This window comes from Amblyomma americanum, chromosome 2 (genome assembly GCF_052857255.1).
Source record: "Amblyomma americanum isolate KBUSLIRL-KWMA chromosome 2, ASM5285725v1, whole genome shotgun sequence".
NCBI classification, from domain to species: Eukaryota; Metazoa; Arthropoda; class Arachnida; order Ixodida; family Ixodidae; genus Amblyomma; species Amblyomma americanum.
Window position 1 is genome coordinate 20,591,144 of NC_135498.1, and position 23,122 is coordinate 20,614,265.

The window sequence follows — 23,122 nt, forward strand, 5'->3', positions numbered from 1 at the left end:
TGTTGAGCTGTGATCGAAGCTTCATGTCCACGCGCAGAGCACTCACGACGCAGCTGTCCGATGAAAGTGCGAGGCATGATCGTCCACGCTTTGCCAGAGCCAGTCTCAGCCTGCTTCTGCGTGATAAGGCTCTGTAAAGCGCCCCAAAACGAGGAATACCATCAGAAAGATGCGTGTCTCTCGAAAGTTAGAAATGCTATCATACTTTCTTTTAAGATCAAAGTGTCTGTCGGCGATAGTTTTCGGTTGCGCAGGGAACAAATGCAGCGCCGACGAGGCTGCACAGGTTCTCCATTAGATGACTCGCGCAATGATATGGCCGCCATTTCTATTCTGGTTGAAACGGAGTGATTCGCAGTCGTGCGTACTTAAGGGTAAGTTAAGGAAAAGCACCAATACTCCACAATCGCAGCAAGCGGGTTCTAAATCGCGATATTTCATCCAAACAGTTTGTTGTTATTACCCTCATACAGTTCTCGCGCAAATTGCTTTGTTTCGTCGTTGTCTCTAGGCGAAAAATAAAGAATGCAACTGAAACGAAAAACAAGAAAAGAAAATAAACACTTTGAATCTAAAAGCTGTTTACTCCATTTCGCGTAAAACACTGACACACTTTGAACAAAATTTGATCATGCAAGACAGAGCCGACTCCAAAGTTAGCTAGTAAAAAAGGCGTAGCGGCCAAACACCAGGATTCCTCAGGAAGTCCTCAGGATGAGGTGGATGCCCGAGTCGGTGAAAACTGGCTCGGACAGCTCGCCTATCCGAAGCGCGAAGGCGGCGTCTTCGAAGGGCTTCTGCGTTGCGCCTCGACCGAACACACCAAGGTCACCCTTCGTCTGCGCCGAGCTGCAGTCGCTCAACTTGCTCGCCAGCTCTTCGAAAGTTGCCCTGCCGGCCACGAGGTATTTGCGGTACATTTTGATGAGGGCCAGAGCCTCCTCTTCGGTCCGGCTGATGACCGCCTCGCGCCAGGAAGAAGGTCGGCGTGAGTCGCGGTGTTTGACGAGTATGTGCGAACACCGCACTACTTCCAGGCACGGGGGTTCTGAGGGCACAGGCTGGGCGGCCTCCATTGGAACATCCCACTGGGATTCGTCGGTCACCAGGTTCCGGTAGTACTGCCTGCCTGTAGACCGGCTCACTTGCCTTTCCCAACCTTGTGGCAAATCGCCTGCCATCTTAGCAATTCTGCGATGCTCTAAAGGTGCGCAGTCAAGGAAATGAAGCCGAATAGCCTCGTATTTACTAGGACGTTCAGAGCAGGAAATGAGGGCAGCCACAAGTGGCGCGACTATCGCAATCTGAAGCAGTTGCCTTCTTTAATATCCCTTTTCTATCCTCCCTTCGATTCGTCGAGCAGGAACTACTTTTCTTACTTGCACTCTTTTCTCCTGGCTTTTTGTTTCTTGTTTTACGATTTTTCGCAGAATTTATACCCCTTATTTCGTAATCGCTTCTGATTTCGCCAGGTACACCCCGAGCCGTTCACACCTTGACGCATTACTGTGCACCTTTACACCGTTTCTGTATCTGCTTTCCTATTGCTGTTCCTTAAAGCCTCTATTTCTCGCTTCCGGAAAAAGAGATATGATTTGATAGCGCCTGTTCTCATCCCCCCCCCCCCCCTTGTCTCATCATTTGTGCAGTGTAACCAAGTGGCCGCCCACCAACAAGTTGTGAAGAGTGACAGTAGGACGCCGCCTAAAAAAAAGAAGCAAAGCAGTCGAAGCAGATGTAACCATCCTGTAAGAACGACGCAGACGCCTGTAAATGTCTTCGTCTAAATACTAAAAGAAGGAATACAGGAGATAATCGGGAAGGAAGAGAGAAGCAGACCACCTTAATGGCGCGTACTATCAGCGTGGAAGCGATTATCCTTTCCCCTACAGCAACCCAAGAATGCACCAGATGTCTTAGGCATGGCTCCGGTGGACGCAAGTTGACGTAACCATTCAGGGAATCAGCGGACGTGAATTATATTGGATCGGAAAACATTCGTTTCATCGAAAAGAACTGGTTACAGGAGAGTCATGTTAGGTGGCCGTCAGCCCATGGCTGTTGGCAGCCTGGTCGGCCCACTCAATGACCCGGAATCCGCAGACGCGAATGTATATGGGCCCTACGTACCGCACAACTCGAGGAGGATGGTATTCGACGGTTCCCGCTGCATGCAGCCGCCCCGCGGACCGACAAAGGGCTCGTGCTCTGACGCTGGCATTGAAAGAACACAACTAGCATTCCCTCTTGGATCGAAGCATCCCGGATATGCTTAGGACCATTGTGCCGAGACGATTCATCGGCGACGCTCTGAGGGCCCCAGCGAGGTCACCTGTAGCGACGTCCCTCACCGGCAGCGATCATAAGGCAAGTAGCAATTGCGCTGTTTCCAGTCTCCTTAACTGAGTTTCTAGGACCTGAAAAGACCCCAATGTCTCTGGATGTTAATCCTTTTAGACCAGCAGCGCGTGGTCTTTTTTTATGACGTGCAGTTTTATGTTATTTAACCAGTTGTTGCTGCTTTTGATTGCTTTATTAAGCGTGGTTTGCGGAAGCATGCGGCTTTTATTTATTTTTTCTTTATTTCCAGATACGGCAGACCGTAATTATACATGGTCCATGCAGGAGGGGCATCTGTGACAAATTCTGAATTTATACCTACCAAGCGTACGACAGTACAAGAAGGAGAAATTGCATACAAGTTGATGAAGAGGAAGGAGAAAAAGACTAGAAAATTTCGCGACGATTCAAATACAATTAACAACACAAGATTGACGCTCCAAAGTTTTGACAATGTGGCTTGCTGCCAAAGTATGCGAAGCCAGGAAATTCCGCTTCCTGATAGTTGTGGGACAAAAACGGCGATTAAAAGTGTTCTTGCAAAAAACGAAACCAAGAACTGATTGTGTGTGTGTCTTGTCTTCCTGGTGAAATGCGGCTTTTCGCGATCCGGAGAGTTTTACTTAAACTTTCCTTGAGAGGAAGTTGCACACAACTGCAAGCCGGATGAATTTACAACGAGATTGGAGAGTGAAATGTTATATATCTGCATCAATAAGGAGGGGAATCATATATTTACGAAAAATGCAGCGAACAGCTGCTCTTTGAACTCGCTCCAGCTGCAGTATTTTCTTCTTTCTGTGCGGATTCCATAGGATGGCCGCATATTCAAGTTTGGCTCTGACGCGGGCAATTTAAGATAAGAGCTTAGCTTGAACAGGCGCACTCTTAAGTTTCCTCTTGAGGGACCACAACATTCTAAGAGACGGAGAGCAAATGGCGAATATGGCGAGGAGACCAGGTTATCTTACTAGTAAGCATGACACAAAGGCATTTATATGCGTCTACTTCTGTTACAATATTGTTGCCAAGTGAATGAGAAAAGGTGCTTAACGTTTTCTTCCTGTAGTAACTCGCAGCAAATCTGTTTTCTTTGTATTAAGTTGCATTCCCTAACGCATACACCACTCACCAATAATCTGCAGGCTTGCGTGTAATACTGCATGATCATTTGGCGCTGTAATTTCTTTAGGAACGAAAGTCATCCGCAAACACTCGGATAGAAAAATCACTATGAACGACATCAGCCAAATTATTGATATAGATTAAAAACAGTGGCTGGCCCCAAGGCAGTGCCTTCGGGCACACCAGTACTCACGGACAGCATTTTTGAAAGACTGTTCAGAATTTCAACAAACTACTGCCTATCTCCGAGGTAGGTACTAATCAACTGCAAGATAGATCAGGGAAGGCCGATACAGTTTCACTTGTACAATAAATTTTCAGGTAGCACTTAATCGAAGGCTTTCAAGAAATCTAGAAACAGCACATCTAGCTGGCAGTTCATATCAAGTATTCGCATGAATTCATGAACAGTACGAACAATTTAAATAGCAGCGTACTCGTGTTTCCTTAAACCGTGATACTGCAACAATAGGCAGCAGCTTTGTAATAATTATGGACTGTAGGAAGCAATCACATGCTCTACGAGCTTACAGCATGTACTCGTCATCGAAATGTGGTGGTATTTTGGGACAGAAACAGATAAATGATCGCCGTTTTTGTGAACAGGAACCACACGTGCTTCGCACCAGTCATGTGGCATTACACCTGTAACAAGCGGTAAACTGAAGAAATCTGTCAAAACTGGAGATTATTGTTCACAGTACCGCCACAAAAAATAATTCGGTGCACTATCAGGAGCAGCAGGTTTTTCAGTATCGAGTTTTAACAGCAAAGCTAAGACGTCTTCTCGAGTCAACAGAAGTTCAGCTGCGCCCGCAGAATGTGTACTCGGAGACCTGAATTTTTTAGCCGCAATAAATACACTCTGGAAGTAGTAGTTGAAATATTCTGCGATTCGGAGGGATCAGTTATTGTTTAATTTCTGATCTTGATTTTTTTTATATCCCTCTTGCTTCCGTTGAGATGTCACCAGAATTGTCTCGCGTCAGTTTTTTATGAATGCAGTAAGGCAAGGAGAAAAGTAGCTACTTTTATAATCCCTAACTTATGCCAATAACGCTTGCCTGAGTTCACTGAAGCGTCGTGTTATCGTGGCACTTCGCTTGAATAATGTCAACAGCACTCCAAGGACTGAAACGCCGGTTGCGAACATTTATTGGGGGTACATAGTTCTTGACACAAAACCTGATGACATCGCCAAACTTTCCAGAGGAGTCTAAGCAATATCCACCACATAGTTAGGCTGCATGCCTGATTAGTCAATTACAGTAACATCATCTGCACAGCAAAAGTCTTTGCCTATTCTTAAATTTTTTTTGCGGTCAATCCCAGTTTTGTGAAAACCACCTTAAAAATATCACCTTGTGTTCAGAAATTCCTTACTGTGCTGAAATCACTGATCCATTATATAATTTTCTAATGAGTAAAATATCGAGAATCGACGTCGCATGAGTGAATTCACGCACACTATGTTCCAAATTGAGATACACCGCCATATACAGTGCTGCATCTGCTGATATGGAAGCGCCATAATTGAAGAAGCGCCAATCAAGAGAAGGCAAGCTAAATTCCTCTGTGATCAGAACGATTTATCCGGCCAGTCCTTATAGGTGGTTGCATAAACGATCTGTGAAGTCGTTATTAACATCCGTGATCAGCGAAATTCTTCTCAACAACTGTTACGCCGCCAGGACGTGCACTTCGGTCACGCCGATATAGATGATAACCAGATGGCACGATATCATCGTCAAGTACATCTTTCTGCAACCAGGTCTCAATGGTTACACAAATATGGGGATCATATGAAATCAAAAGTGCCTCCAGTACGCCTGTTTTATTCACTATGATTTTAGCACTCAAATAGAGCATGGGCAGCTATCTTAATTTTGTTTGCTGGCTATCACGTATGAAAGCTACCTTCTTTGGTTGCACTACACGAGACACAGTGCTGTCATCACATGCGTAGCACTGTTCGCCAACATGAAGGTTATCATAAAATAAATTCACCTTTCTTTTCATCTTTTTTTGGTTTTGGTCCATTCTTAGAGAAGCTCCCGCTTTCAGGTACGGTCTGCCAAATAAATTATCCGGTTCTTTTACTTTTGCACTCACTCGCAGAGTGGCTTGACACATCTGAAAACACTTTAATGGATTGGTTTATAGGGGTGTAAGGTCCCAAGGCGACTCATGCTATGAGGGACACCGTAGTGAAGGGCTCCGGAAATGTCGACCACCAGGGGTTCTATAACGTGCACTGACATCGCACAGCACACGGGCCTCTAGAATTTTGCCTCCATCAAAATTCCACCGCCGCGGCCGGGATCGAACCCGCGTCTTTCGGGCCAGCCGTCGAGCGCCATAGCCACTCAGCCACCGCGGCGGCACACTTTAATGGACTTCTATCCCTATAATTAACACTTCTTAATATGCACCCTCTTGTTGTTGCATGTGTTAAGGATTTTCTCTGTTCCAGGTTTCAGTTCACGACTATCAATAACCATACTTCGACTCAGGCAAATTCATTCCGGCGTTCCACAAGGAAGCGTTCTTGGCCCCTTGCTTTTCTTGATATTTATTAATGATTTACGTAAGTTTTTTTCTTAACCAGGCTTTTGGCGGACGATTGTGTGATTTATCGCAAAATTTCCACAACGAAGATCGCCTACGCCTTCAATCCAACCTCGACACAGTAACAGCATGGTGCTCTACTTGGCTCATGCAACTTAATCTTTCTAAAACAAAATTTACGTCTTTTACTAACTAACAGAATGTCTAGATTTCAAACAGCGTATTCTTTAAATAACACTCCAGTTGAGTTGGAAACCAAGCATAAATTCCTCGGTCTTCAATTTCTTCCAGACCTAACATGAAACCACCATATTAACCTTATTCTTGCATCCGCTAATCGGTCTTAGGTCTCTTAAAACATTACTTAAAGCACGCTCCTTCCCGCCAACGATTACGTGCTTAAACCTCTCTTATTCGACCTAATTTTGAATATGCTCCGGCTATTTGGGACCCTCATCAAGCATACTTAATAAATAACATCGACTCTTTGCAGAATCGCGCAGTTCGTTTTATCTTCTCTGATTATTCGCGTCATACTATCATCACAGCCTTGAAGAAACGCGCTGAACTTCAGGATGTATGTCTGCGTCATAAAGTTGCACGTTTATCACTTTTTCATAAACTGTATTATCACTCAACGCTTCATAATCACTTTTTTTCTTTGCCTTCTTACATTTTTGACCGCCGCCATCATCCGTTTAAAGTCAAGCGCTTGTCATGTTCGTACATCTAACTATGCACATTTATTCATACCTTGTACTATAACTGACTGGAACGCTCTGCCTTCACATGTTGCTAACGTCACTGATGCGGATAAATTTTATATTCTACTGGCTGCAACTACCTTTGCTTATATTTTTTGGGTACATTGTTTACTTACCAGTGCATTAGATTTTTGGTCTTGTATTTCTGTTATTGATGATTCTCGTTTAATTTTCGTGCCGTTCTTTGTGAGACATCGTATAACTTGTATTAACGTTGCTCTCTGCTTCTCTGTTCATGTTTTTTCTTTTTATCCTTTACGACTGAATGTTTAATTTTGTGTTTTGTATTTTTCTTGCAAAGACGCATATGCTTTTATCTGCTTTGTTTGTAGTTTCTTGAAATTGCGGTTTATTTGTTTACTTTTGATTAGATGCATGTACTCCCCCCCCCCCTCCTAAGTAATACCCTCGAGCTGAGTGGTCTTAGGGGTATTTCGTATAAATAAATAAATAAATAAATAAATAAATAAATAAATAAATAAATAAATAAATAAACAGAGTCTACTTCACATGGTCCAGTGTTAAACCTTGCTTTGACGTGGAAAAACGATCTATATGCAAGGGATTAGAAAAGCACTCCATGTGAAACCAGACTCACGCTCAGTTTTCTACATATTGGGCCGCCGCGTTGGCTCGGTGGTTATGATGTTCGGCTGCTGACCCGAAAGACGCGGGTTCGATCCCGGCCGCGGCGGTCGAATTTCGACGGAGGCAAAATTCTAGTGGCCCGTGTACTGTGCTATGTCAATGGACGTTAGCGAATCCCCAGGTGGTCGAAATTTCCGGAGCCCTTCACTACGGCGTGCCTCATTGGCTGAGTCGCTTTGTGACGTTAAACTCCAAAAGCCATAAACCAAACCTACATTTTGCGTTTTGAATCGGAGATACCTTTGGTTTACATACGTGCCGTTAAATAATCACACAAAGAAGTGTTCAGTCGAACCTTTGTTGTCATCCATTTATAGCCTGCAACTTTTCAGCTAACATTTAGGACGAGAGAAATCAACGCCGCTCACATAGACATGCAAATTTCACGCCCAAGATATCAGCGCACACGCTCATGGTTGGCTTACGTGCCGGTGTTGAACGAATTATCTAGAAAGTACCTAGTCCGCGTACCGAATTAATGACTTTGCCAAATGAAAGTGCCTGCGGGAAGAAATTCAGCAGCATGGAATCCAACCTGCGGGTTGCTTTCACAGATTGCGTCTGGTGCGAACTGCAAGGTTTCCCTCAGGAACCGTATTACTCATGGTCTGTCAGGATCGACGCGCAAGTGTAAGCGGCACCGGAAACCTAAAACATGCGCGAAAGCTGGCCGCGGCGATGGAGAATCATTCCATTCGTGAATAGGAATGGCGAAGCGATCTGTGTTCCTTCGGTCGCATACTATTTGCATAATGTCCAGGGAGCCCAAATTTCTGCCACTCAATCCAATAAAACGCGTCGGGCAACGCTGTGCATGCATGCGGCACGTCCCACTTAGCCAGTGTGCCCTGGATCTGCAACCGCAGCTTGAACGAGTCTCGGCCCTAGTTTATTTAACGGGGACGCAGTGAACGCAGAATTGTAAACATAAACAGGAATTCTGTAGAAGGCTTTTCCACTGTGGTGAAAGTATTCTAGGGCATAAAAAATGATGAGAAAAGTAGAACTACAACAGCGGAGGTATAACTACGCAATTTAAGTCGTTAAGTATTTGCGTTTATTCAGTATGGGACTTCTTGGACACACGTTCTTGCCAACAGTCCTACTCCCAAACGAGGCACAGGCGATTTCTTAGGGAGTCGCGGTCACTCCGTGTCTGGCCTGTATTATATACATATATTTTTTCTTTTGCTGCGGCTTGATTGCATAGCGAGGGAGGGAATAGACGGTCAAAAAGGACGACGCCAACGTCTCCGAAAGTAGCATCTGAAATGAAACAGAAAGTCGACGGCGAGACAAGCATTTTATTTTTGCGAACCTACTGTCCCCTTTACAGGCAACATGACGAAGAGACGTGATAGCAGAGTAGGCCATACGACACGCTTTCATAGGTTTATACCTTAAAGGACAAGTGCATAAGCTTTAGAAATTGACGAGCTTAAAGGGATCGAATATGTGAAACTTGAAGATAGAGCACATGAAGTCATTTTGGGCTAGCGTTTGAAATGGTGACGTAATCACCGATTAAAATAGCGACGGTGTTCAAGTTTCTCCGCAGCACACAGCGTCAAGTGGAGGGCGCATGATGACGTCAAGGAAGGTACCAGAATATTTGCGACGCCTACATGCTCGCTTTGAAGGAAAAAACCCAACATCACCGATGGCAAAGTCCAACGAGCGCTGTTTGGCAGCATAAAACTAGGCATGGCAGTGTGTAATTGACTGCAGAGGTAATTTGAAATCTTACCTTACGTGACGGCAAAACGAGCTTTGCCGCACACCTTCGGTGCGCTGAGAAGAAGCCTAAAATTCACCCATCGATTACGTCATTATTTTAATTGCTAGCGCAAAAACACTTGGCATACTTTACCTAAAACCACTGCAGATTTGAATCATAGAATATTGCGAAATTTCCTAAAGTGGTGCACTTGCCCATATGATTTCGTTCCAGAGACGCTGCTGTCTCTTGCTCTTTCTGTTGTTACTTTACTTGACACTCGAGCAGTGATCGAGAAAAACTGCAATTCCAAATATCAGATTTTCGATGGTCATAATTGAAACACTACAAAATACTCTTGCACCTTAAAATGCACCGGTCTCTTTTCCAACGAGAATTTTTCAGCAACAAACACACTTCAAAATATCTGTCGACATGCCTCACGTCCATCACATTCAATTGTTCAACCTGTTCGGTGGCACCTCGTGTTTACACAATACGCAAATTCTTATCACCTGTGTGCCATAGTCAGCAATAAGAGGTTCATTTACAGAGACCTGACTTTGCTCATTCAGCAGTTAAAAAGAGAAATTTCCTCGGAAATCGAAGCGTGACATTCCGCCGAAGTGCTTTCATAAACAAGTCGCTGCTGGGTCGGTATTAAATTCGTCATATTAAATTGTTGTCGGTCACGCTGCCGGCACGTATAGCTTGCGTGAATATAACGCCTCCACAGATGACTCCATCAGCTGCCTTAGCAGCCACTTTCGCCAAGTGTAACCACAGAGCAACGAAACCCAGATATGAGAGAAGCCTCAGTGCGGATATTACGCTGTGTGGGAAAAGTCAGGGACATTTGCTCAGCGAGAGACGTTAACCGACCCATAAACTGCGATCATTTTCAGAAAATTGTAGTCAATTTCCATCCTCCCCCCCCCCTTTCCAAAAGCACAACAAAGAAGAGGTAAAAAAAAAAGAACGACGCAGGAAAGTTCTCTCCAAGTGGACGCGAAGCAATATTAAGAACTCGGAGCAGCGTATGACGGCAAAATGAGTTAATGCGGATGCAATAATTTATGTATAAGACGTGGAGTGCAGCGACAGCTAAAGCGAGTCTCTGTTTAAGACAAAAGCAACTCGAAAAAAAATTGAACCTTTCAAAAAATTTTTTTCTTTTCTTGAAGATGTGGGATGGAATCATAACAGCGTGTTCGCCGGAGGTTCCTTAGCGCGAAGAAGTGCGCATTTTTAACGCAATTTTACCAAAATTACACTGAAGCTCAATCATTTAGATTAGATACTGAAGGAACACTTTTAAACATCGAAGCAAATACAGCTCTCTCGATTAAACGTAGAATTTTGTTTCTTATCATTTCTATCATAGTTTTAAAGAAGCACGAACGTTTGAAGCTAGACAGCATATCATTCTGTCAGTACTTTAAGAATACAATATATTGTCAATATTCAAAGCGAGTATCTACTGACACAAGAAGCTTCTGTAGAAGCCCATTCTATAGAGAAGCGCCTCTGAACTATTAACTAGAAAACGGCGTCTCTATTTCGCAATGCATTTGCAACGCCCCCCCCCCCCCCCCCTTTGTGTTCTTGTAGTTGTCATTGTGACATGCACTTTAAAAGGATGGCGAGGACAAACGTTGTCTTGTAGTGATTAAGTACCACGCTCTTATTCAAAAAAGACCACTCTCACTGTAAGTGGAGCTTTTGCAATCTAGACAGAATCAAAATGCGAAATGCAGGTGCCGCCATCACCGACTGATTTCGCAACTAAAATATGTGAGTCGGCACCACTTTTTTACGCATATCCCAAAGACTGTGCTACATCGCCATTCCCTTCGCAACAGCTGCAACGAGGTCCTTTCCGTAATGATGTCACAGGTGTGAATCGACTGACGGGAAGATTTCTAAATCTAGTTTTCTCATCAATAAATTTTGCTGATTTCAAACACGTCAACATGCGCGTAAGGATTGAGAGAATAATTTTGTTAACCGAAAGCTTCACTACTCCTGGTAGAGAGAGCCGCGCTTCGCGGGGTACTAAATTTGACCTTCACCTAGTTAGAGGTCATGCACGGCTATAAGACGCACCACAGTTAAGCCCTTCAGCATAACCTTAAGGAACATCTTGGTGAAGCACCACACAGTTATGACCTTCGACCTTTACCTTGACCTCTGACCTTACAATTACCTTTGACCTTTGTGTGACCTTTCAGTCTTGTGTTAGGGGGAGGCGTCATATGATTAGTCGCGTGGATTACGTCACGTAACCATTGCTGTGAAGCTTTCGCTGAATACCGCGTTTATGCTAAACCTCTGGCAAAATTTTTGCTCAGAATAATAATTGTATGATGGTGTCCTCAGGATCAGTTTAAACAATTTGCTCAACCTTTTCGAAACCGATTGAAAAGCCTGCTTACATTACAATGGTACAAGTATCGACTAGAGAAATAACCTCAACTGCGGAACACGTTTGGCTGCAATAACGTTGAGCTTGGTTATTGGAACTTTCTCCTAACCGGATCCTACTTCTGAAGCCCCTTAACTTGCAAATTATGCCTTAAATTATTCTTATTTGTACTTTTGTACGTCTTGCGACATAAAACATACGAATGCATTCACTCTGTGATGAAAGCTCTCGAACCTCTCCCACCATGTCATGACACATGTTCATTTCAGAAAACACAGGTCGTAGATAATTCGTGCTTCCGGTTAAAAAATTTTCCGGCGATTTTTTGTAACATTTATCAAGTCTCAACATGAACAGGAGTGCGTTTATTGAGTACAAAACACATAAAAAAACAATGATATCACGCGGCACATGTCTTAGGAGGCTAAGCAAAAGTGCAGTGATACAAAACACAGAAGAATCTTGCAGTTTTAATCCCTAAATTAATCTTGTGTATTTATTCTAGATGCCTTGGTATAGGGGAAAATGAAAACCGTAATGCATGGTAGTAACCTAAGCACCGCTTACATGACTTAAGTTCCCGTTATCAACTAAATACGGCCGCAGAAGGCGAACTTATCGTGGCCTCTGTCTTATCTGCAACAAATATGTTGCGGCTGTTAAGTTCTGCGTCAATTTTGTCGTGGTAAGTGAGCGCAGGTAACACAGTCATAATTCTGAACTCTTTTTCTTTTGTCTTTGCAACAGGGCACAAGTACGCTCGCGCTGAATGGTGAACAGATTTACTGTCCCTTCCAAAGTGGTGGCGTAACCACTTAAGAAATGTCCGGCTTGAACGGACTGCTTTACTATACGTGAATGAATGAATGAATGAATGAATGAATGAATGAATGAATGAATGAATGAATGAATGAATGAATGAATGAATGAATGAATTTTATTCCCGTCATCACGGGGCCTCACGGTCGGGGCGCAGCAATTAGGAAGGGATACGTGAGCATCACAGCATTGTAAACTTAGAAAGCCTCTTCGCACGTGACCGGTGTTTTCTGCAGGTTGCATCGTATACTGGTCAATAAACAACACTCCTGTGTTCTGAAGCTCTGGAAAGTGCGGAGTATTGTCCCTATCAATCCTACTGACGCTCTAGAGTACCCAGAGCGCTACAGAAGCTACTTAATGGCCCCAATGACTGCTTCTATAGCCCCGGAATTACTGTTCGGACTGATGCCTCTTGCGTCCCTGTCGACAAAATCTCTGTATTTTTCTTGGACACTCTTCGATTGGTCACGTGCTTTTACTGTACCGCAGCGCATGAGAGTCGGCTCTCAACCGTGTGTGACGCTTTACCGCTTAGCGCGTACCCTTTTCTAAGCCACTCGTCAACAACGGTGTCGTCGTTGCCGCCATGACTTAGCCGCACCCGCTGGAGTTCAAGCTTGCCGTTTCCTTGATGCTGCCAACTGGCAGAGTGGCCGATGCTCACTCGTTCTTTCCTTTGCTCATCTCGCCCTCCGTGATTTCAGTGTTTATTTCGTCCCTTGTAGGAACCCAAAGTTCTTCTTTTCTTTTTTTTAACGTCCGCTGCGAGACGTCTCTCCATTATTTCAACCAGCGGCCAACTGAGAACAGAAAAAGAAACAATTGAACAGCACAGCGCTTACAGTCAGTACCGCATTGTCCGGTTGGCCTGTGTTTACTTGTATGCCTATTTCCTGCGATAATCAGTCCATATTCAACACCCTGTTCTCTTCTTTTTCCTCCTTTACGTTGCACTCTAGTTGAAACAATCGAACTGCATCAACTCGCTCAGCCTGCTGTATTACTCTACGTTTATCTGGTTCGGCTGGTATTGGTGTAAAGCACATTCGCCCTCCCTGCCTCCTGTACAGCGCCACTTCCTCAGTCTCCCGCTTTCCTCAGTCTTCTTCTCAGCATTTCTACCTTTAAAAAACCACTCGAAGTCGTAGTTCGCAGGCAGTGTCTTCTAGCCATTACTCTAGCTTTCTCTAGCACTTGTACTGGAGCAGACATATGTAAAAGAAACTGTTTCGCAAAATGAGGCTCAACAAACGTTTGCTCCAGCAAATAATTTGAGGATGATATATCAAAAAGGCTTCACAGAAACGGGCTCTTCAGTACGAGTCAATATTTCAAGTCTCAGCAAGCCATCCGGACGCTATGGCTGCCAACAATGATAACCTGTAAGACCCTCTACGAAGATTTCGGCCAAATGAATCCATCTTCAAAGCGGTGTGCCGTCGCGACAGCTGATGCTATTTCGCGAAGAATTCCAGAAGGCACTAAGCTCCCCACAAGAGACAAGTTCAACATAAGTTCCCTCAGGTCATGAGGAATACATGTTTCTCTTCAGCCCAGTAAAGCTTCTTATGGAAGCATGCTAATTGCATTGATTTACCCTTAACTCGCTGGTTGATTTTAATGAGCACCCATTCACACAGAGATAATGATAAATATGAGCAGGAGCAGAAGGCACAGTGGTTTTTTCTATTTTATGGGCTTAATGTAACAAAGCGACTCTTGCAATGAGGGGCACCGTAGTAGAGTGCTCCGAATCATTTTGATCACCTGGGGTTCGTTAAAGTGCACTGATATTGCACTACACTAGCATTTCACCTCCATTGAAATGCGCCCGGAATCCAACCCAAGTCTTTCGGGTCAGCAGCCGAGCCCCATAACCACTGAGGCCCCCGGTGGATTAGAAGGCATAGTGGAAAGCAGGAGCAGCCCAAACGATAGGTGCAGGATCGGCAATCGGGTGCCATGTTCCCCGGCTAATGCAGCTCTTGCTCCTTCCGTCTCGCTGCTCGGAGCCTGTCAATGAACAAATCAATGCGAGAGGCGGGGGTAAATCAGGGGGAGCAAGGCAGACCAAGAGGGAACAGCCCTCGCTCTTAACCGTCCGCATCGATCTTCTCTGGGTTGTGTTCAAAGCTTTTTGGACGCCGGCCTTTCTTGCCTGACCTTTCTTTCTGTCCTACTCTGCTGTGCATCAGTAGGACCCTGGTGGCCCAGTTTCAGAGGGCGACGCTAGCGGAAGCTGCTAAAGCTAACCACAGCCGTTCTTGGAGCTCTACAGCATACGTTAATTTTATTTATGCCGCGCTTATATTAAAAAGAAATTTTAAAGTGCTAGCAGGGTTATGCATGCTGTGTCTCGATTGCCCTACTGCATGACTTCCTTTACACAAATTGCTTCTGCAATAGGGTATTACTTTATAGAATTTTAGCCTTCTTTTATGCAATTTTCATTACTGCTTCTCGTTGCGCTTTTCCTAATGAGGCTTCCATTGAAACCCATGTATTTCTGAGGCCACCTGCTACTGTTGTAAGTGCATGGCTACTCCTGCTGAGCTTAGAGCGTTGTTTAAATGCGCAGTTACCGCATGCCACTTATTACCAAGTGCAGGGTCCAACCGGTGTCACGTCATCTGGAGCCGGCGCCTACACACCTTAACGCCACATTAATACAGGCGCAGAGAAAAAGCCAAGCAATCATTGCACACGCATCCCCGTAAACCTGTGCGCGCGGACAGACACATTGGCAGAAATCAACGGGCACGGCTGAGCGGACTTGGAGGGAAACCTCACTGTCTAACCACAAATTCAATTTCATCCGTTAAAAAACCCTTTAGTGGTTAAACAATTGCATTTATAAGAGGGGTAACTGAACAGCTGTGGGACACTGTGCTAGCATCAATGTGAGAGTGTAATTAATTCCAGGCGAATAAAGCTCGCTTTTTTTGGCACCCTCACTGACGGCAATGCATGCAGTAGAAGTGTAAAGGCAGCTCACAAACAACCCAGTCACGAGCGTTTCTTTTTAATTTTGCACGTACGACATGCTCGTTTTTCATGTTAGCATCGTTTAATGCATGAAATCATGCGCATCTCAAGCGCTCTCAGGTTGACGTTCCCGACAGTAATGAGGGAGCACGTGAGTCTCTTAGCTGAACATGCACTCCAGAAGGAAAGTGATAGCGGCATCCCCTCCTGTCATCTTCAAGCGCAAAACCAGCAACTAGCAAGGATTACAGCGGTGCCATGCATTCTTGCGCCCTTCCTTGGCGAGTGCAAAACCCTTCGACACACACCCAAGAATTCTCCACAAGCGCATTTATCAACGAGAAATAGTTTTTGAACCCAATTTTATTATATATCGTAAAATTTCACTACAATGACCAAAATAACCGCAGATCTTGGTACTCGTCGACCCGCCGCGGTGGCTCAGTGGTTAGGGCGCTCGACTACGGATCCGGAGTTCCCGGGTTCGAACCCGACCGCGGTGGCCGCGTTTAGAGAAAAAACGCTAAGGCGCCCGTGTGCTGTGCGATGTCAGTGCACGTTAAAGATCCCCAGGTGGTCGAAATTATTCCGGAGCCCTCCACTGCGATACCTCTTTCTTCTTTCGCTCCCTCCTTTATCCCTTCCCGTACGGCGCGGTTCAGGTGTCCAACGATATATGAGACAGACGCTGCGCCATTTCGTTTCCCCCAAAACCAATTGTTATTATTATTATTATTATTATTATTATTATTATTATTATTATTATTATTATTATTATTATTATTATTATTATTATTATTATTATTATTATTATTATTATTATAATTATATTATTATTATTATTATTATTATTATTATTATTATTATTATTATTATTATTATTATTATTATTATTATTATTATTATTATTATTATTATTATTATTATTATTATTATTATTATTATTATTGGTTCTCGTCGGAAGAATCGACCATGACCTTCAATATTTGCATAGCAGTAACTCACAATACTCCACTGTTGCTTCACAATTGAAACTTATATCCAATATTCCTAGAACAACATTGAACAAACATTCGAGTCCTCTTACCTATAGTAACTGGCTTCGTTGTGGCTCTTTCTAATACTCTCCTGTCCTTCTTTTTCACTCACTGCTACGTAGGAGAGCAAATGCTAACATATCAAGGCAAGCTGACGACCTTCTTTCAGTAAACTCTCTTGCTCTATTCATGTAGGAATTGATACCCTCTCAATTCTCAGTTTTCCCCAAGTGCTGGTGTAGACCTCTATACTCAACGCAGGAAATATAGAGTGTCTAATAAAACACTTCGACAACCATTATACGTACAGTGCGCCTTAAAAGCATGACACTAGTATTCAGAGGCAGAAACAAGAAGCGTAGCGAAGTTCAGCCAACACCATCGTCTCACCGGCTACGGCGAACTTGGTTAAACGAAATAAGTCTTTGGGTGTACAGGCGAGCCAGATGCGATGACAGAAGCGCATAAAACTGGTACAGCCGAAAGCACCGTAAAGAAAGGTGTCTTCCCCTCCCCCACCCACCCCTCTTTATGCACAGACTCTTTCTCACTATGGGCACTTCATTCTGATCCCAAAGCCATGCAGATAGAAATTCGACGTGGTGATGTTATTTCATGCGGAGCGGACGTACCAATGTCCCTGCTTTTTGAAGCCCGTGACAACCACAGATGCGAGGTGAAGGAGAAGGAAAAAACTTGTTGCTTCTTGCCATAGCAAAAGAAAACGATCATATCTATCCAGAATGAATGATGCGTCCTAAAAACATGTTTCATGGTGATTACACCTTTGTTTTAGGTCTTAAATAGAATACGTTTTACGCCTTACCTGGAATGCTACAAAGCTTGCGAACATGACGTTAGCAGGCGTTTAATCATTCCCTACACTGAGATCTTTATCAATTTATACAGCTTCTAACTTAGCATGGTCAAGCGGATGCTCATCCCACCGAATAAAGCACATCTACTCTTCTGTACTAGTTCTTACTTGTTCACATGCTATTCTTGACCAACTCAATATCCGTTTTTACAGTTTTAAACAATGTTGGGAGAGCGCCACAAAGATTTGTTTCTGAACAAGAATTACGATAAGTTGCTTTTTATGAGGCCCATTGGCTCTGAGCACGAAACGATTTTCCCCACTTTGTCCTACTTTATTAGGGCAGGCAATGCGTACATACGGTCCGCGTATCAACAGAGTAAATGCGAAAATAAGGGTACGTCTTCTCCTCGTGATTGCAGAGAACCTCCGGCTTCCGGAAATCGTGGGATCCTGCCGCTTCCTTATCACTGAAGTCGTGAAAGTCTGATCACTGCCGCCCGTGGCTAGACTCCAAGAGGCTGGTTTTGTCCTCGTGCGGTTTTCATTCCTCATGCTCAGTGGACTAAGGAACAATAGGGCGCCTCTCTAGGCGGCAGCGATGAAAGAAAAAAGATGTGCACATTCTGTGAGGCAGCGGTGCCTCGGCTCTCTGCCAAACCGATTTTCGCATTCGGCACGTGGCAGTCATTTCCACAGATCGAACCGATCATGTAAGCATGTATGCAATTAATTAGGCAGTGCTTCTCTTTTTAGTTTTCCTATTCAGCTTCCTCCCAACAATTAAATTCTGGTAATTTCACTCTGCTCAAGCCACTCCTTTGTTTGCCTACACGCCTGGATGATGAAACGATCCCGAACACGTCAGAAGAATGTTTTCGTTGTAAAATTGCTATTTTGTTTCGTCTTAGGGTAATTCAATGGCATCACTGCGAAAGCTTTGCTGAGCGGTGCGCCATTGTTCTGCGGTGACATTATCGGCGGACATTTGAATATTACATGGTGCGGGACAAGCTTCATCCACCAGATTCCTCCTCCTAGCTGAGAACATATGTCATGCGTAATCCGCGCATTAGGAGAGGCCGAGAGAGTCTTTTTAGCCAGAAGCCCTCATAATCAACCGAAGAAAAATTTGCTACGAAATTCACATTCAGTGTCATTTTTTTTATTACACTCAAGAGAAACTTGCAAAAGCATACAAACCCTGAATCATATCGGAAGATATTAATTTAAACACCTATATCGACGACGGAAGGCCACGAAGGCAATGGCCACGGACACTAAAGATTAAGTGTGAAGGCCTTCCTGACACTTGCCTGTGAGTAGTAAACTTAGGTAGCAAAAAATTATTAAAATACAACCTTCAGCACAATATTATGCAGGACGCGGTATTCGGCACCCTAACAGCGCTAATTGCAATGGCATTTCCGAGCGTAGTTCGATGTTCCGAGCGAGCTATGGGTCTTAGATGCCATTTATTTCGCCGAGTTGGGAAAAGGGGCTCAAGAGTGAGTAACAAAGCTAGCTTCAGGCAAAAAAAAATATATATAGAATGCAATAAACTAAGTGGATGAAATGCAAAGTGCCATTTGACGAGAACTAATAGGGCAGTAATTACTCATTACTATCCACCGAAGCGCAGCCATGCGGCTGCCATACGTCAGACCAGGACGGATTTTTTCTTAACTACTAAATTAAAATGGAGGCTTCATAGCTTTCTTTTGTAGCCTGACGGTAGTGCTTGAGTGGATGCTAATCATATATTACTCGCCTATCGCAAATCTCATACCACCTTGGTGGATTCCCCGAAACATTGGACCATTAAGAGATCAATACGTTACTTATCTTCATGTGTTTGAGCCTCACGACCTTTTCCGAGATTTATTTTTCTCCCGAAAATACCTGCATGTTCGAAACCAAAGCTTTGCCGGCAGGTATACAGGAGTCACAATGTTTTTGTCAACAGTAAATTGTTTTATTAAATTTTTTACACCACTCAATATTCGGCGTCCATTCTATTTTCTGTTGAAGCACAGCCTGTAACAATGGTACGAAAGAACCGTTTAGACAGCCGTGAAGAATGAAATGAGATAAATTTATATGGCGAATACCTTTTCAGAAATTAAAAATTGTCGCACTTTCACTACAGGCCAGTATTTCTCTAAGCCGATTGTGTGGCTAAATGCTCTGTAACTGTGCAACACACGGGAAAGGCACCAAGCATAAAATTAACATATAAGCTGAACGCATCGACACACAACAAGAGAAAAATTAGACCTGTAGAAGAAATGACTATATTTGACGTGAGTTTGCTAAACGTGAAGGTTGCTTTTAAGCAGTGAAAACAAAGCTAATGTACTACAGGAGCTAGAGAATGAAATCCACAGTAATAAGGCATTGTGGCAAACATTTTCTGTGCCACCGCTTAGAAGCTTTTCGTGGAAACTAATAACAATATCGAAAGCGTGTGAAAAGAACGTATTGATCTCTTTTCTGTAAAGCCATACTACATACGAAGGGGATGAAAGATTTTATTTATTTAACGAATTTAGAAGCCTGGAACGCATTATTTTGCACGCATTTTAATGCACATTGAAGCAAACTGCTTAGGACATTTGCCTGATTGGCGTTTGAACAAATAATACAAATAATATGCAAGTCACTAGTAGTGATCATAAAGCGACGTGGGTGGCAACCACAAATGATATTATTGTCATGCTTGAAGGCGGCGTATTGCTCTGACGTTGTCAACGCCAATATTAGAACCATCTATATTTTTGTAGTCGCGGAACCATTATTTTTCGCGTATATGAAAACAACTCGGGAATAGACCCGACAGCATGACAATGCGAGCTGAACCTTACAGACGCGCATACTGTAGGTCGTGCGTCATATGAACTTTCATTTCGTTCTCTGTTCCTTCTTGTTCACTGCATGCACTCATCCCCACAGCGCGCCTTCGGTGTCCGGCCACGCGGATTGAGGCAGTTCTCGCACCCTCGTTTTTTGGAACGCAATCTCACCTAACCACGTGAGGTTTCCTTCTGTGCAGCTGCAATGCTCTCCTTCCTGAGTAGAGAAGAGCAGGGTTTCATAACCGGGACATCTTTCAGAGCGCGTCGCCTTTATGAAGCAGGCCGAGGCTGCCCTTACAGTGGCATTTTTATCTTCATTAAGCTACTCTGAGTAAACAACGTGAAAAAAAAGCTGTAACCAAAAGGAAGTACCTCGTTCCAATTCCGTGGTTTTCACATAAACGTCCGTGCCTGCGTATAGTGCCTGAGCCCAGCAAGACCTCTATGTTTTTATTTTTTGCTTGCGGCTATCTGGGCCTATCCGAAGTCCGGAGAGTTTTACGAGGTAATCCTTTACCAGGTGTTTCCTAACCTTATCTCTGCCACTGGAAAAAATGACTCTTTTCTTGTTGGCATTCGAGGTGGTTGGACAGGCACATACGGGTTGGTTCACAGCGTTCTTGGATTCTTATTTCCGGCGCTCATAGTTCCACTGCTTTTCTTTGTACGATGTTCGATATTCCATCAAGGTGATGCAATTCCAACAGCCTATAATGGTAAAAGGAGGTGTTGACAGGGTCCTAGAAGATTGAGAGCCCTTTTGTGAAAGCTAAGCTTTGAGCTACGGACATAAAACTGCGGCGAGGGGAAGCGGGTGTCATGATGAATGACGTTCAAAAAACACCAGAGCCTTCGTTTTAGACCACTACTACGTGCATGTATTACTGCACTGTGGCAGTATCTATGGCTGAGCTGCAACTCTCAGTGTGCTGTTTCAGTTCAAACCACCTAAATATGTATTGAAACGACCGTAATGTTCACGGTGACCCTTGTATCAAAATTACTAAAACGTTCGGTACTTCAGTACTTTCAGCGTCATACCAACAACAATAATTAGACACGTTGGGTAACGAGACGACAGCCCGATACGAAACGCATCGCGCACAGATAAAGCTGCGGCGACGCCTGATAAAAAACAAACAAAAAGAAATCTCTAACTCTGCAATGCTTCCGTAATCATTTTTGTTTCCGTGCTTTCATATGCATTCTTAACTAAAGCCCAAATAGCCAATCAATGCTGCATCCGCCCACAACCAGCAGTAAATAATCGTCGACTTTGTTCTGTGAAAAGTTCTTACGGCATTCGGTAGGACGATAACGGCTCAGGAAGGAGGGGCCTAAGGCGCCGTTTCATTCTTTTGGTTTGTTTCTTTTCTTTCTCAATTTATAATTATATTCATAATATTGAATCATGTGATCTTTAAAATATCCCTGTTACAGGACACAAGCTCGACCGAGTTACCAAAATCAGTTCTAAAACAGCCTTTTTCCCAACGCATTGTTGTCCTGAAATACAATGCCTTGCACCACAGCGCTGATTTCTTCATATTGCCGTAGGAGGCGCTACTGACGCAATCAACAATCTGATAGAGCGTGTAACTGCTATTTTCTTCGGTTCGAATTTTCAGGCCCCTCGCTGTAGTCTCTCTCTATTTAAATCTCTGAAAACTTGGGAAAAGGAATAAAGAAAATTGCACGGAATCACTCAGAAATCTCTGCGTGAGCCGAAGCGTACCCAAAGCCCGATTTCTTAAAAATCGATGGTCCTTCTCGCACTAGGCAGATTGGAAAGTAAAATTAAAGCACACAAGAGCGAAACAGCAATAAACTCAGCAGAACCAATGGCGCACTGCCTACGCGCAAGCCAACTATAGCAAAACAAAGCACTCTCACAATCTCGGCTATGCAAAGCAAAAAGCGAGGGACGTCCACTAGCGAAATTGAGAGGCTCCGAGCGAAGTTGAGGACAGGAATGCAGAGGATGCCGGGATGCATCCCCGCATCCACAGGGAAGCACGGAATGCCCCGTGGGATGCAGAGGAAAGATTGCGGTGACCAGTGGAGCACGTTCACCCCCGAGGCTGAGGAAAAGGAACAGCAGAGTGGAGCGCTGGGTATATATGTACTCTTCGCCTCCTTTATTTCAGGTGTGTGGGCGTTCTCCGGCGTTCGGCTGGCAGCGCAAGAGTATTGAAATCTTACTGTGACCGCTCCTTAGTCGAAGTGGTCCCCCACTGCTTCCTGCGAAGGGTTTTTTTTTTCATGGCTGATCTCAAGATTTCATAAACGAGGAGACAGTTGAGAAAAGAAACTTTTACGTAACCTCTGGCAGCGGCTGCCTTTTAGAGAGAAACTGTTTTCCCGTGGATGTTCATTTCCATTCTCTACTGTGGTTGCACCCGCACCGTGAGTAAACGACGCGTGCCAGCATTATACGCGCACCAGAAGAAGTCTGCGCATGCGCGACGCGTCGGCTGCCGCCGAGCGCATCCACGACGCTCGGCTCCGACAGTGCCAGACATTCGGCGCGCGTGCTACTTCCGGCGTGCCAGTATCGACCAATCAGTGGGCGTTCTGCTTCTGTGTCTTTCGGAGCAAGTATTCCTACAGCGCGCGGCTGGGCGCGAACTCGCGTCATGCGCTTGGAGCTGTGTTTCGTTTTGTTTTTTGTTTTTTGCGCGCGCGTCGGGGCGCGGCGCCCAGCGCACAGACGCGCACGGCGCGTAGGACGGAAGTGTCTATAGAGCCGGGCCTTTAAATGATTTTCTTATCTCTTTTTATTATTTTTTATCTGCTGTGATATAGGTTTGGTTTACGGGGGCTTAACGTCCCAAAGGGACTCAGGCTATCAGGGGCGCTGTAGCGAAGGGCTCCGGAAATACCGACCACCTGGGGTACTTTAACGTGCACTGACATCGCACAGTACACGGGCCTCTGGAATTTTGCCTCCATCGAAATTCGACCACCGCGACCGGGATCAAACCCGCGTCTTTCGTGTTAGCAGCCGAGTGCCGTAACC

General features: G+C 44.4%; 1 pseudogene; it reads right to left on the reverse strand.

The window, feature by feature from the left end:
* Positions 1-698: 698 nt before the first annotated feature.
* LOC144118385 (peptidyl-prolyl cis-trans isomerase NIMA-interacting 1 pseudogene) lies at positions 699-1,181 on the reverse strand (annotated as a pseudogene).
* Between the last annotated feature and the right edge of the window lie 21,941 nt (positions 1,182-23,122).